This window comes from Myxine glutinosa, chromosome 6, assembly GCF_964187855.1.
Source record: "Myxine glutinosa chromosome 6, kmMyxGlut1.1, whole genome shotgun sequence".
In the NCBI taxonomy this organism is placed as follows: Eukaryota; Metazoa; Chordata; class Myxini; order Myxiniformes; family Myxinidae; genus Myxine; species Myxine glutinosa.
In genome coordinates, this window is record NC_136266.1 from 121270773 (window position 1) to 121284625 (window position 13853).

Consider the following 13853-nt stretch of genomic DNA (forward strand, 5'->3'; position numbering starts at 1 on the left):
GGCATTTGGCCGGGTTGACAATTAAGCCGTGCTCGCTGAGGCGACCGAACAGTGTTTGGAGGTGGAGGAGGTGCTCGGCGCGGGACGTGCTGGCGACGAGGATGTCGTCCAGATAGACGAAAAGAAATGGCAGGTCGCGCAGCACGCCGTCCATTAAGCGCTGGAATGCCTGGGCCGAGTTTTTGAGGCCAAACGGCATCCTCAAAAATTCGAACAGGCCGAACGGCGTGATGACGGCCATCTTCGGGACGTCGGCCGACCGGACAGGTACCTGGTGGTATCCCCGTATCAGGTCAATTTTGGAAAATATGACCCGTCCCGCCAAACGGGCGGAAAAGTTTTGGATGTGCGGGATCGGGTACCTGTCGGGGGTGGTAGCGTCGTTGAGGCGGCGGTAGTCACCACACGGGCGCCATCCGCCCCCCGGCTTTGGCACGATGTGCAGTGGTGAGGCCCACGCGCTATTGGAGCGCCGCACGATGCCGATGTGCTCCAACGCATCGAACTCGGCCTTTGCCAAGGCGAGCTTGGCCGGGTCGAGGCGGCGGGCCCTGGCATAGACCGGCTGGCCCATAGTGGGTATGTGGTGCTCGATCCCATGCCGCACTGCGACGGCCGAAAACGTCGGCCACGTGAGGGGCGGGAACTCCGCGAGCAGGCGAGCGAACTCGTTCGCCGTCGGGAGGGCGCACGCCAGTTTGGTCGGCGCGGAGCTGCTCATCGTGCACGCCAGGGAGCTGAAGGTCTCGGCGTTGACAAGGCGACGACGTTTGACGTCGACCAGCAGCCCGTGCGCGCAGAGGAAGTCGGCGCCCAGCAAAGCCATGGGGACGCAGGCGGTCACAAAGGTCCACTGAAAGCGCTGGCTGCCGAAGCAGAGGGTGACGTCACGCGGGCCGAAAGTGCGTATGGCCGAGCCATTAGCAGCGACCAAAGAGGGGCCGCAAACGGCGTCCCGCCTGTCCTGCTCGGAGGCGGGTATGACGCTCAGTTGGGCGCCGGTGTCACAAAGGAAACGCCGCCCGGACGCTTTGTCCTGAATAAAAAGCAAGTTGCCCGAGTGGCCGGCGCTCATGGCTGGGAATGAACGCCGGCCCGGCCGTTTCCCGACTTGCCGAAAGTGCACGGGGGTCGGCACGTCCGAGCCTTGTGTCCGAACCTGGCGTGGTAATAACACCACGCCTGGTCAGGTGGAGGCCCCGGCCGTCATGTCGGAAGCGGTCGGCGCGGCGCGGCGGCCGCCAGTTGCACCGGCAGTTCGGCCTCCAACCGTGCAGGGCGCTCGGGCATCGTGGGCGTCGCCTCGGACGGCAGCAGGCTCCAGGTAGCTGCGCCGATGTGTTGGCCCGCCGAGGAGATCTTATCGGCTTCCCTGGCGAGGGCGCGGGGATCGGTGATCGACGTGCCAGCCAGGGCGAGGCGTACCGGGTGAGGCAGCTGGCGAAGGAACAGCTCGCGGAACAGAAAATCTGGAGAGTGCTCACCGAGCAACGAGAGCATATAGTCCATGCGCTCGGACGGGCGTGTGTCGCCGAGCTCGGGCAGGTCGAGCAGGCGCCGTGCGCGTGCCGCCGGTGAGAGGGCGAAAGCGTCGAGGAGGAGCGTCTTCAGCACGTCATACTTGTCGGTAGCCGGCGAGTGCTCGAGGAGGCTCAGGGCGCGGGCCGCGGTGGCGGAACCGAGCGCTGCCACGACGTGGTGGAAGCGGGTGTCGTCCGCGGTGATGCCTCGCAGGGCGAACTGGGAGTCCGCCTGGGCGAACCAAACAGCCGCGTGAGCCTCCCAGAAGGTAGGCAGTTTAAGAGTCACTGCCGTGTCCATGTCGGTAGGTCACCAGTGAAGGAGCTGTGCTCCAACGCGAGTCGAAAGAATTGACGCGACCAAAGACGGAATTCGTCCGAGTTGCTTTATTGAAACAAAACAGCTCAGGTATTCTCACAAGCCCGTTTATCGGGCAGCAATATATATACACATTTATGCCGGGGCGTTTGTCCGGGAAAACCGAGACCGGGCATGCCCGGGTGTCAAGGGCGAGTCCTGGAAAGGCGAGTCTGGACATGCCCGGGCGTCCTGGACGCGGCCTGGAAAGTCGAGGCTGGGCGTGCCCGAGTGCTCTGGGCGAGCCCTGGAAAGGCGAGAGCGGGCATGCCCGGACGCTCTGGGCGAGCCCTGGAAAGGCGAGTCTGGACATGCCCGGGCGTCCTGGACGCGGCCTGGCAAGTCGAGGCTGGGCATGCCCGGGCGCTCTGGGCGAGTCCTGGAAAGGCGAGAGCGGGCACGCCCGGGAAAGACGAGACCGGGCGTGCCCGGGAGGTTCGGGCGTGCCCGGGAACGGCGAGTCCGGGCATGCCCAGGAGAGGCGCGTCTGGGCCCGTCCGGACGAGCCCGGCATGGCGATCGCGCCCTGGCCGCGTCCTGGCAGGTGCAAGGCGATTGTGTACATTCAGCGGGAACCGCTACACTATCAGGCTCAGAGAAATTCAAGCCAACACTATCGGTGACCATGCCATTTTCAATAATGTCCATCAGGTCTCTCAGTCAACACTGGCACGCATCCTGAAAAGACATCAGGTTCAAATGAAACAACTTTATCGAGTGCCTTTTGAGCGGAATTCAGAGAGGGTCAAACAGCTGCGGCATGAGTATGTGGAGGTATGTATTGTTCACTTTAGCACTGTGATGTTGCATACTGCACACGTAACCTTTTTACATGTAAATTTACTGTATACTAGATCTATGCTGAACTACACAATCTTGTCTTTCACTGTATTTCAGAGAGTTTTACAGATGGATGCTGAGGAAATCCCGCATGACTTCATATACATAGATGAGGCAGGGTTCAACCTCACAAAAGCAAGAAGGAGAGGCACAAATATAATTGGCCACAGGGCTATAATCAATGTCCCAGGGCAACGTGGGGGTAACATCACCCTTTGCGCTGCCATTACACAGACTGGGGTCCTCCTCCGTCATGCCAATATGGGCCCTTACAATTCTCACATTTTTGGACCGATTGCACAACATCGTCCAAGCAGTAAACCAAATGCACCAGATGCAATACATTGTCGTCTGGGCCAACACCATCCACAGTTTACAGTACTATACCTTCCACCATACTCTCCGTTTCTAAACCCAATCGAAGAGTTTTTCTCGGCATGGCGGTGGAGGGTTTACGATCTCCGGCCTCAGGCTCAGGTACCCCTCATTCAGGCCATGGAGGAGGCCTGTGACCAAATCGACGCCGCAGCTGTGCAAGGATGGATTCGACATTCGAGACGGTTCTTCCCACGTTGTCTTGCCAATGAGGATGTCACCTGTGATGTTGATGAAATTCTCTGGCCAGATCCAGCTCGGCGAAGAGATAATGTCTAGTATTTTCTGTACTGTATTTTCAGTTTTTTTCAGATTTTTTTTTCTTTTTACTGTAATTGTAACCTGTACTGGATACAGTATTTTACGTTTGTCTGATATTTGTTGAGCTTACAGTGTTATGCACACTACTGTAGTAGCATGAAAACTGGGACATGTTTTGTTGTGATTCTCCATGTTGACATGTTGACTGATTTGGGTATATGGAGAGAAATAAATTATATTTTCATCAGTCCGCAGCATTGGTCTTGTGTGGTGTTTGGTGAATTTATTGTATATTTGCACTTTCTCTGTGTACTTCACTTACAGTACTCCAATCACTGAGAAGTAGAATTGCTAAAAGTGTTTTAGGTTAGCAACAGCAGTGTGTAACTGGTTCAAACACAATTAAGTCATATGAAACGTGTGTGTTTCATATGGTAACAAAATATGGTTTTTATAAATGAGTGTATAGTTTTTACAAGAGTGTTTCATTTTGCAAAGGATCTGAGGTGTTCTGCTACTTGTGTGTGTGGTTGTGTGAATTGTGTGTAGTGTTTTGACAAAATGGGCCCTGTTTTCAAAATCGTGTTTAAGCAATCGAAAAAAAACTGTATTATGGTCTGTTTTAAGAAAGCCAGGAGATTTGCAAAGCAATTTCACATAAGTAGTGTGTAAGGCGTTACGCAGTTATATATTATATCGATACGCTCATTAGAAATTTAAGTAGAAGTCAGTGTTTTGATAGAACTGCGTTAGAAAAAGTTTCTATTGCTCTGTATAAAATAAGTTTGTCCTTTTTGGAGTTCCTTCAATGTTTGTAGAAATAATTTACACCTAATATAACCTACATGTTTTGATATCTGTTAGTAGTAAGACATTAAACATAAAAACATGTTTATAGGTGTTAAGTTGTATTAAATCATATATTTTGAAATGTTTTATTGGTCTGACAATATCAATTAAGATCCAACAAGATTACTTATACCAGAAAAGGTATAGATTGCTGATAAAATATCATTTTATGTATTCTGGCTGCAAAAATATGACGAAACACATAAAATGGTGGCCGCCATCTTTAAATCCAAGATGGCCGCCTTAGGAGAGATAGAAAAAAATGGCACCAACCCTTTTTTGACACCTTAGGGTATAACGATTAAAAATAACATTTGTGCCAAATATGTAGCAAAAAATTCAAAAAGCTTAGATAATCCTACATAGTGCCATGCAATATCTTGTGGGCGCTCTGCAAGTGTAGCGATTGACCAAAAAATGTCCTTTTGTCCACACGGTCCACAGTGTAAGAACCTTCCTTAGTGTAACCCCATTTTGTAAATATATTCCTTCAATCGTCTCCATTCAAGAAACACAGAAAGATTTTCTGAATTTATCAACCCGTTTATGGCCTGAAATTCACCTTTGGCAGAATTGTAATTTCTCAACCCATTTTGGTGGGATTCATCATGCCCCATCACAGACAGATCATATGGTATGTCCAAAATGATTTTCCAACGGCCGACGTCTTGCTCGCCTATGTCCAAAGGTCGATGCTGATGCAAAGGACAATCTCTTGTTTTAAATACTCCATGGAATATTTCACATCGATAAATGATCGCTTAAAGGACAGCCCACAGAACGTGATCTGCACGTACACTTCTTTGGGATGGTGCACAGCCATTTCAGGACACATCATTTGACGTCTTCATCATTCATTATTTTTACCACTCAGATGTTTTTTGAGTGTTCCAAAGGGATGGTGACAAGTTTGACAAGGTGACAAGTTTGGACTTGGTGTGGGATAGTCGTGGTGCGGATCGTTTCTGCTGTGCGAGGATTGCAGCATTACAGTGCAGGAAATATACACCTTGAAAGAGCATACTTGGCTATCATCTGCTATCACTGGTCTCGCTTCTTTTTTCTTCTTCTTTTTTTTGGATACAAGATCGAGGCTCGTGTGAGAACTAACATCAATCACACACAAAAAAACAAAACAAGAAAAAAACCACACACAAAACATACAATAAAGGGAGTGGGAGACAAGATGGGGAGAGAGAGGGAAGCACACAAGCACAACAACAAAGAACAGGGACAACGGAAGATCTGTGAGAGGGAGAGGGCTTGGGGGGAGCGAGCATGGGAAGGCGGGGAGCGGGGGTGGGGTGGGGGAAGTATAAAACACATGGACACTGCAAGGACTTACAGGAAAGAAGTCGGTATTTCAAAAAAAGTGGATCTAGGGTGAATTAAAAGGGGTAGAAAAGATCAAGGTTTTGGATGGGGGAAGACATGAGATAGTGGTGAACAGCTGGTTTAAAGACCTGGAGGGAGAAGTGGGATTGAAGAGTGAGGGAGTTTGTTCCAGAGGCGGGAGAAAAGAGGAATGAAGGAGTGAAGGTGAGCAGAGAGTCTTGATTTTGGCAATTTCACCAGAAGAGGGTTTACATATCATCCAGAAGAAGGTTATTTGTGTTACATATCACTATTGTCTTGTGTATTGACGGTTTTCCCAAGATCAGGACATTCCACACGAATTGAACCGTTAAGGCCTATAAACACCATGGCCGTTGGATTTCCAGCCGATGGCTGAACCACGAAATGTTTTGGTGGTGGGGAGCAAGAATATATTTGCTCCTTGCTAGCTCACTTGGGTTGTGGCAGGACAAAAAAGTCATCATAATGCGCATAATATTCCGCAACAAGTCTACTTCCTTTCTCTTTCAGTATTCCAGGAGCTTTTTCGCAGATGCCTCATGATACATCTTGAATGTACCCTGTCGAACCCAACTTACACTAACCTATTGAGTTAGCAAGTGGTAATGAATGATTGGTTCCATGCTTCAAACACTGAAGGCCAACTCTTCTGCAACTTTACCTCGAGTCATCTGGCTATTCTCTGCAATTAGCTAAAGCATATGGTGATCAAGTTCAACCATGCTTGTACGAAGGTTTGTGAAAAAAATCCTGGCAATCTTCCGATGCATCCAACACAGCCTCGAGCTGTTTGTTCCGATGGATGTGATGTGACCGAGTAAATGAATGAGAGCTTTTGTTGCTCAAAGGCTAACGACATTTTATGGAGGAAAGCTTTTCTTCCTAATAACAGCGGCGGCATCCAATTAATCTTTCTTCTAGAGAGGTTTCTCGATTATCGTTATTGACATGGGATTAAGTAAGGAAGTGGATGTTGGCATCTCCAATTTGATAATAAAATCTGCTAATTTATGGACAACACAAAGAGTGCACCAAATTACCATAAAAGGAAAATGACAAGAGAGCACCTGAAATATGACAAAGGAGATGTAGATCACGTGGCTGTGGTCAATTAAATCTCCCTCCATATTGTGTGCTTCACAGGAATCCCCATGATTTTTCTACCGGGGATTCCAGATACACAGGCAAGTTATGAATGGAATGACAATAGCCATTGGATTGTGGGGACTTTAAAAATGGCGTATGAATGTTAAACGAGGCCTTTTGCGCATGCGTTGTGCGTGTTTGTGTTTTCGGTGATTCCGTTCTGCTCTCTGGGAACTTTTAACCAGCCATTGCTAGTGCAAAACTTGTCATTGAAATCGTATTTGAAACATAATTTCCAGTCCAGCATTTAGTTGAAAGATTGGCAATTTCAAGATGGTTGACCATAATTATTCTGTTCCTGAATGCAAAATGGACTCACAGAAATATATGAATAGGAGAAATATCTGTGGATGAGACTGAGAGGTGTTGATTTCCTATATATATACACACATTTATATATATATATATATATATATATATACACACTACTGGTCAAAAGTTTAGGTACACCCAACATTTAAAAAAATGTTTTACTGTTTCATGTGCAAAATGGACATAAGATGTGAACAAAACTCTTACCAAAGATAAATCTGCTTATATACTGATTGATAATATATTGTGCTTCAATGCTTCTTTCTTGTGTGAAACGTACGTTTAAAGTAATTTTTGGAAATAGGTCGAAAAGTGCAATACTAAATCTAAACTGAAACGTGAAGTTAAGGTTATAAACTTTTCATGTAAGGAGCAAAAACTGTTTACAAATATTCTGCTCTGTGTGGAATGAATGTTTGTTCTTAGTTTCTTCATCATGTGCAATGTTTATTTTTGCCAGGTGTTGCAAAAAATGTTTACAGAAAGGCCGGCCATACAATCTAATGAGTGTGTTTTTTTGTTTAAGATTGCATGAACATGGGTGCCAAAGTTCAGCTAATGCCAGAAAAAGGCAGGCAATTGCAACTTAGAAAAGAAGTTAGAAAGAAAAGAAGTTCGAATTCACCGTTACTGCATACATATCCAATCAACAGATGACGTCATCTCCCTTCGAAGTCAGCATGCACGTTCGCGCGCTTCCACACGATATCTCTCTCCAAGAGTACTATGGCCCAAGTCCCAAGTGAATTTTGGCCCAAGTCCCAAAGCTTTTCACTTCAGCTCTGCACCAAAGTTTTGAGCGCTACCTTCAGGGCAGCTCGTCAGACGTTTATGCCCCCAGAGCATACTGCTCTCCCCTCTGGGCTGGTGCTCCTGCCTCACACCGAGCTCGTCTTCACGCTGTTGAAACCAAAGCGTTCAGAATCATTGGAATCTCCTGCGATGAAGCTAACTCCGATGGCCTTTCACTCACTCACCGCAGGCAGGTTGGTGGTCTTTCCCTCTTCTACCGACTCCTCTCCGGCCTTGCCCCCCCCCCCAGCTCTCTCTGGGCTCTGTCCCCCAAATATTCCTTCAGGTCGCACAAGATCTGCCTGCAACCCTCTTATGGTTAAACTGCCAAAATCAAGACTCTCTGCTCACCTTCACTCCTTCATTCCTCTTTTCTCCCGCCTCTGGAACAAACTCCCTCACTCTCTTCAATCTCACTCCTCCCTCCAGGTCTTTAAAACAGCTGTTCACCACCATCTCTTATCTTCCCCCATCCAAAACCTTGATCTTTTCTACCCCCGCTAATTTCACCCCAAATCCACTTATTTGAAATACCAACTTCTTTCCTGGAAGTCCTTGGTGTCCTTGTGTTTTATACCTCTCCCAACCCCCCCCCCCTTCCCACGCCTCCTCCCTCCAAGCCCTCTCCCTCCCACACATCTCCCGATGTCCCTGCTCTCAAATGTTGTGTTTGTGTGCTTCCCCTTCTCTCCCCATCTTGTCTACCGCTCCCTCTTTTTATATATTTCGTTTGTCTGTTTGATTTGTTTGTGTGATAAATGTTAGCTCTTTCACGAGCCTCGATTCTGTATACAAAAACAAAAGAAGAAGAAGAAAAAAAAAGAGCCATTCTCACTTACATCACACATAACACCATTTATTTATTTATCACAATAAAATTTGCGTTCTGGTCAAGGCTGGTCGCAAGATTTTGAGGTGTCCTGCTCACAGACTCACGCAACTCGCTAATCCCCACACCTGTCTTGCGGCTCAACACTAATTTATGTATATACAGTCACGTGAAAAAGTAAGTACACCCCATGTAAAGTTTTGACTTTTTCAACATATTTCAACATACAGCTATTTGATCTTCATTGCAACAATATTGATAGATAAAGGTGATATAATATAACAAATATCATGAAACATTTACATTTTGTAGTCCATTGTAGAATTTAAATAAACATAAATGCAAATTTCGCATGTAGAAAAAGTATGTACACCCTTGGCTCTAATAGGTGGTATTGCCCCCTTTGGCAGAAACAACCTCAAGTAGGCGTTTCTTATAACTGTCTACAAGTATCTGACATCGACTGGGAGGAATTTTTGCCCTCTCTTCCATGCAGAACTCTTTCAGCTGTGCGATGTTTGAGGGGTTTCTTGCATGCACAGCTCATTTCAAATCCCCCCACAACATCTCGATGGGATTTAGATTCGGGCTTTGACTTGACCATTCCAGAACCCTCCATTTCTTTATTTTCAGCCATTCCTTGGTGGATTTACTGGTATGTTTAGGGTCATTGATATGTTGGAAGGTCCACCTTCGGTTGAGCTTCTACTTTCCGACAGATGGCCTCACATTATCCTCAAGCACCCTCTGGTACAATGAAGAATTCATAGTGGATTATATGATGGTGAGCTGCCCAGGCCCTAATGCAGCAAAGCTGCCCCAAACCATAATATTTCCACCACCATGCTTTACAGTTGGTATCAGGTTCTTGTGGTCAAATGCTGTCTTTGGTTTTCGCCAAACATGTCTTCTGGTACTGTGGCCAAATAGCTCAACCTTTGACTCATCTGTCCAGAGCACATTGTTCCAGAGGTGCTGGTCTTTGCCTAGGTGTTCATTGGCAAACTTTAGTCTTGCCCTGATGTTCTTTCTGGACAGCATAGGTTTCCTCCTGGCACACCTCCCATGTAGATCAAATTTGTGCAGCCTCTTTCTAATGGTGGACTCGTGCACTTTGACATCAACAGTGGCAAGAGCTGCCTGTAGGTCCCGTGATGACATTCTGGGGTTCTCAGAGAAGACTTCTTTCAGCAGCTTGCGGTCTGCTCTCGGGCTGAACTTGCTGGGGCGGCCTGGCCTGAACAAGTTGGCAGTTGTTTTGAATCTTCTCCACTTGTAGATGATCTTCCGGACAGTCGAATGATTGATTTCAAATTGTTTGGAGATCTTTTTAAATCCCTTCCCAGACTCGTCGGCATCTATAACCTTCTTTCTGAAGGCCTCAGAGAGCTCTTTTGATTGAGGCATGGTGACGCCGTACACTTCAACAACAAAGAGCAAACCAAACTAAATGTCTGAGGTATAAATAAGACAGGTTCCTCCAAGATCATCTCTGATGATGTTCTAATCACTTGCACCTGAGCTGGTGCACCTGATTCTAATTTTAGGTATTTGAAGAAGTGATAAATGTAGGGGTGTACTTACTTTTTCCACATGCGAAATTTGCATTTATGTTTATTTAAATTCTACAATGGACTACAAAATGTAAATGTTTCATGATATTTGTTATATTATATCACCTTTATCTATCAATATTGTTGAAATGAAGATCAAATAGCTGTATGTTGAAATATGTTGAAAAAGTCAAAACTTTACATGGGGTGTACTTACTTTTTCACGTGACTGTATATTGTGACGAATTTGGTAGAGCAATATGTAGATCAGAGTAGATCTGAGTCGGTAACATGCTTCGACTGTCGCGATAGGGAATCTACCTGTAATAAGTCATGTGCAGGCGTTTTGTCGGCTAAGATGTATGATTGTGAATCTACCAGGAGATTCGTGTGTTAAGTCGTGCAGGGAATAATGAGTAGAGCCCTTGTATGTCTCACCTGGTAGCCAAACCTTTGTCCATTTTGGCACTGCACATCACTTAAACATTAGTTATGACCTTTAGTACAACACAAAATGACGCCCTTCCCCCCTGACATGACTTGGGAAGAAATCGGGCTTGGACACCACCGATAATGGCCACCACCATTTACACCTCCGAGAGGCCTACCCACCTCGCATAGCATGTGCTATAGCACAAGGACCACGGAGTAGGGGACGAGAGTTGGAGTGACGCAGTGGGCATGCACAGGGGCTAGTCGGTGGAGGCTCTGATTGGCAGAGCAGTGCGTCAATGCTGACGTCACCGGCGAGAGATATTAACAGCGCCGGACGCCTTTGCTGGTTGTTGGATCGAGTGAGGAATGCAGATCTGATCCTGAGTTGAGCAGGAGGATTGAGAGAGTCGAATTCCATTCCTGAGTCGAGTTGAGTTGAGAGAACGCCAGGCAGTTCGTTTGAGGTGCGCACGGGCAGAGTTGGCAGTTGATCCAGAGCAGTTGGAATCTTGGCAGTTCGCAGTTCAGCGCAGTTGATCCCAAGCAGTTGGATTCCTGGCAGTGCAGTGCGGAGCCCGAGTCCGTTTTGAGCAGTTGGGTTTGAGACGCGGCAGGACCTTGGTCCGGGTCAACCTCGTGTGGAGCCGCTCGCCTGCGTGGGACACGTGGCGCTTGGAGCGAGGCCTTGAGGGACTTGGAGCGAAGGACCTCGTGGTGTGCGGTCAGGCCGGGCGGGGCGGTGTTGGACAGCAGCAAGGAAGACGACGAGACAGATAAGCCCGAGCTCCGCGTACACTGTACACGACGTGACGTGTTCTTTTTGTTAATTCATATTCCCTCGTTTTGTATTTGATATCTGTTGTGTGTGGGATCCCAATTTAGCTACCTTATTTCATTATCGGCACGTGCTTTTCACTGGCTTTGCATTTCCCAATAAACCCTTGCATTACTTTTTGTATATAATACCTGAACGCAGTTTACCGGGTGATTGATTTGATAGTTAAGGCTGCGGGGACTTCCGCTGCATCCCTCCATTCCGCGCGCTTAGGTGTTTTAGATTTTGGAATCCGCCATTGAGCTTCCGCCTCGGAGTTAAAGCTTTCGTGATCAGCATTCGCGATCGCCTGATATAAATTTCAGCGGTTGCTCGACATTTGGTGTCAGGAGTTAGGGATTCGAACCTGTCGGACAAATTTTTTTTGTCCGCGGCAAGACATCGACACGGTCGGGTGTACATCACGCCCGACGTTCGAATGCAAATTTTTTTATAGGTGAGGCGGAGAAATTTAATAGTCAATTGGGCATACGGAGCGCGATATTGCGTCTTCGACAAATTTAAATTTGTTTTTTTTAAGTAAAATCATACGCGCGCGCGGAGCGATCTTCCGAAAAGCGGTTGTCGGAGATCGACGAGATGGAGGTACGTCGCGAGGCCTCCGTCAGTTTAGGGAGTGGGTCGGATGTTGATGGGGGAATTCAGGGTAGTGTCGGAACTTTCTCCGCCACATGGACGGCCCCCATAGACAACCAGGCCTTAATGGAATTTATGCAGAGAATGGGTGAGCGATTGGAAAACAGAATGAAGAGAGATAGGAGGACTCAGAGCGAGAGCAGTGAGCGAGCCAGTAGGGAATTGACGAGAGGAATTTCGGGAATGGAAAGCATAATTGGGCAATGGAAAATGGATATAGAAACGGATATGGGAGGAATGAAAAGGGATTTGAAGAGAGATATGAAGGCTCAGGGTGAGCGATTGGAAAATCAAGTTGGGGGGCTGAAAAACAAAATGGATGAATGAAAGATTGAAATGAAGGAAGACTTGAAGCGAATGAATAACAAAATGGATGAACAAATGATTGAAATGAAGGAAGACTTGAAGCGAATGAAGAACAAAATGGATGAACAAAATATTGAAATGAAGGCTCAGAGGGAGCAGAGTGAGAGAATGGGTGAGCGATTGAGTAATAAAATTGATGGGCTGAAAAACAAAGTGGAGTCCCAGGGGAATGAAAGTAGGGAAGGAATGAAAGGATTGAGTGATCAAATGAAGGAAGACTTGAAGCGAATGAATAACAAAATGGATGAACAAAAGATTGAAATGAAGGGAATGAAGGAGCAAATTTATGCTCAAACCAGAAACATAGAGGGATTAAAGGGAGAATTGAAAGAGCAAATTGAAGGAATGGGAAATAAAATTGATGGGTTAAAAGGGGAACTGAATGCTCAGAGTAATAAAATTGATGGGCTGGAAAACAAAATGAGTAAAGATATGGGAGAAATGAAAAACAAAATGGAGGCTCAGAGTGAGCGCAGTGAGCGACTAGAAAACAAAATTGATGGGTTGGATGGAAAAATGGACTCCCAAAGGAATGAAATGAAGGGAATGAAGGAGCAAATTAATGCTCAAACCGGAAAAATTGAGGAGTTGACGGGAGAATTGAATGCCCAAACCAAAAACATGGATAGATTAAAGGAGGGATTGAAAGGACAAATTGAAGGGATGGACAGCAAAATTGATAGATTGGAGGGGGAAATGGAGGTGATGAATGAACAAATGAATGAACAAGGGAATAAAATGAAGGAAATGAATGAACAGTTGGAAGGAAAAATTGAGGGACTGATTAACAAAATGGATGCCTGGACGAATGAATTGAAGGAAGAACGAAAGAATGACGCCGACGGGGCTCAGGAGCCGGGAATGGCAAAATTGGGAATTGCACCGGGAATGGCAATTGTGGCATGTGTGCAGGTGAGTGTGGAGTGCCCACAGGTAGATGGAGAGACTGCAGGTGCAGAGGTGGATGAGGAATGTCCACAGTTGGATGAGGAATGTCCACAGTTGGATGGGGAATGTCCACAGTTGGATGGGGAATGTGAACAGGTAGATGGGGAATGCCTGCAGGTAAACGTGGAGTGTCCACAGGTGAACGGGGAATGCCAGCAGGTGAATGGGGAATGCGCACAGGTGAGCATGGAATGTGCAAATTGCAATAGGGAGCGTTTCCCACCTGGTGGCCTGGTTGTTTGTCGGGACCGGGTGGATGTCACAACACCTCAACAGGGGGGTGAATTGGAGTTGGTGCAGCACCAGGGCGATGGTGCAGAGCAAGAGGGGGTAGAGTTTTTGGGGGTCTGTGTAATGGAGCCGGACCGGGTATTTATTGGGGATATTGATGAAGACCTGGCGGGGCCAGAAATGATTTGTGATGATGATGATGATGATGATT

General features: G+C 46.9%; 1 long non-coding RNA gene across 1 annotated transcript; it reads left to right on the forward strand.

Annotated features, from left to right (window-relative positions):
- Window positions 1-2366: 2366 nt before the first annotated feature.
- LOC144892527 (uncharacterized) lies at window positions 2367-3601 on the forward strand. Its single transcript, XR_013623729.1, has 2 exons — window positions 2367-2652; window positions 2776-3601. It is a non-coding gene; the product is annotated as an uncharacterized LOC144892527 (long non-coding RNA).
- Window positions 3602-13853: the final 10252 nt, after the last annotated feature.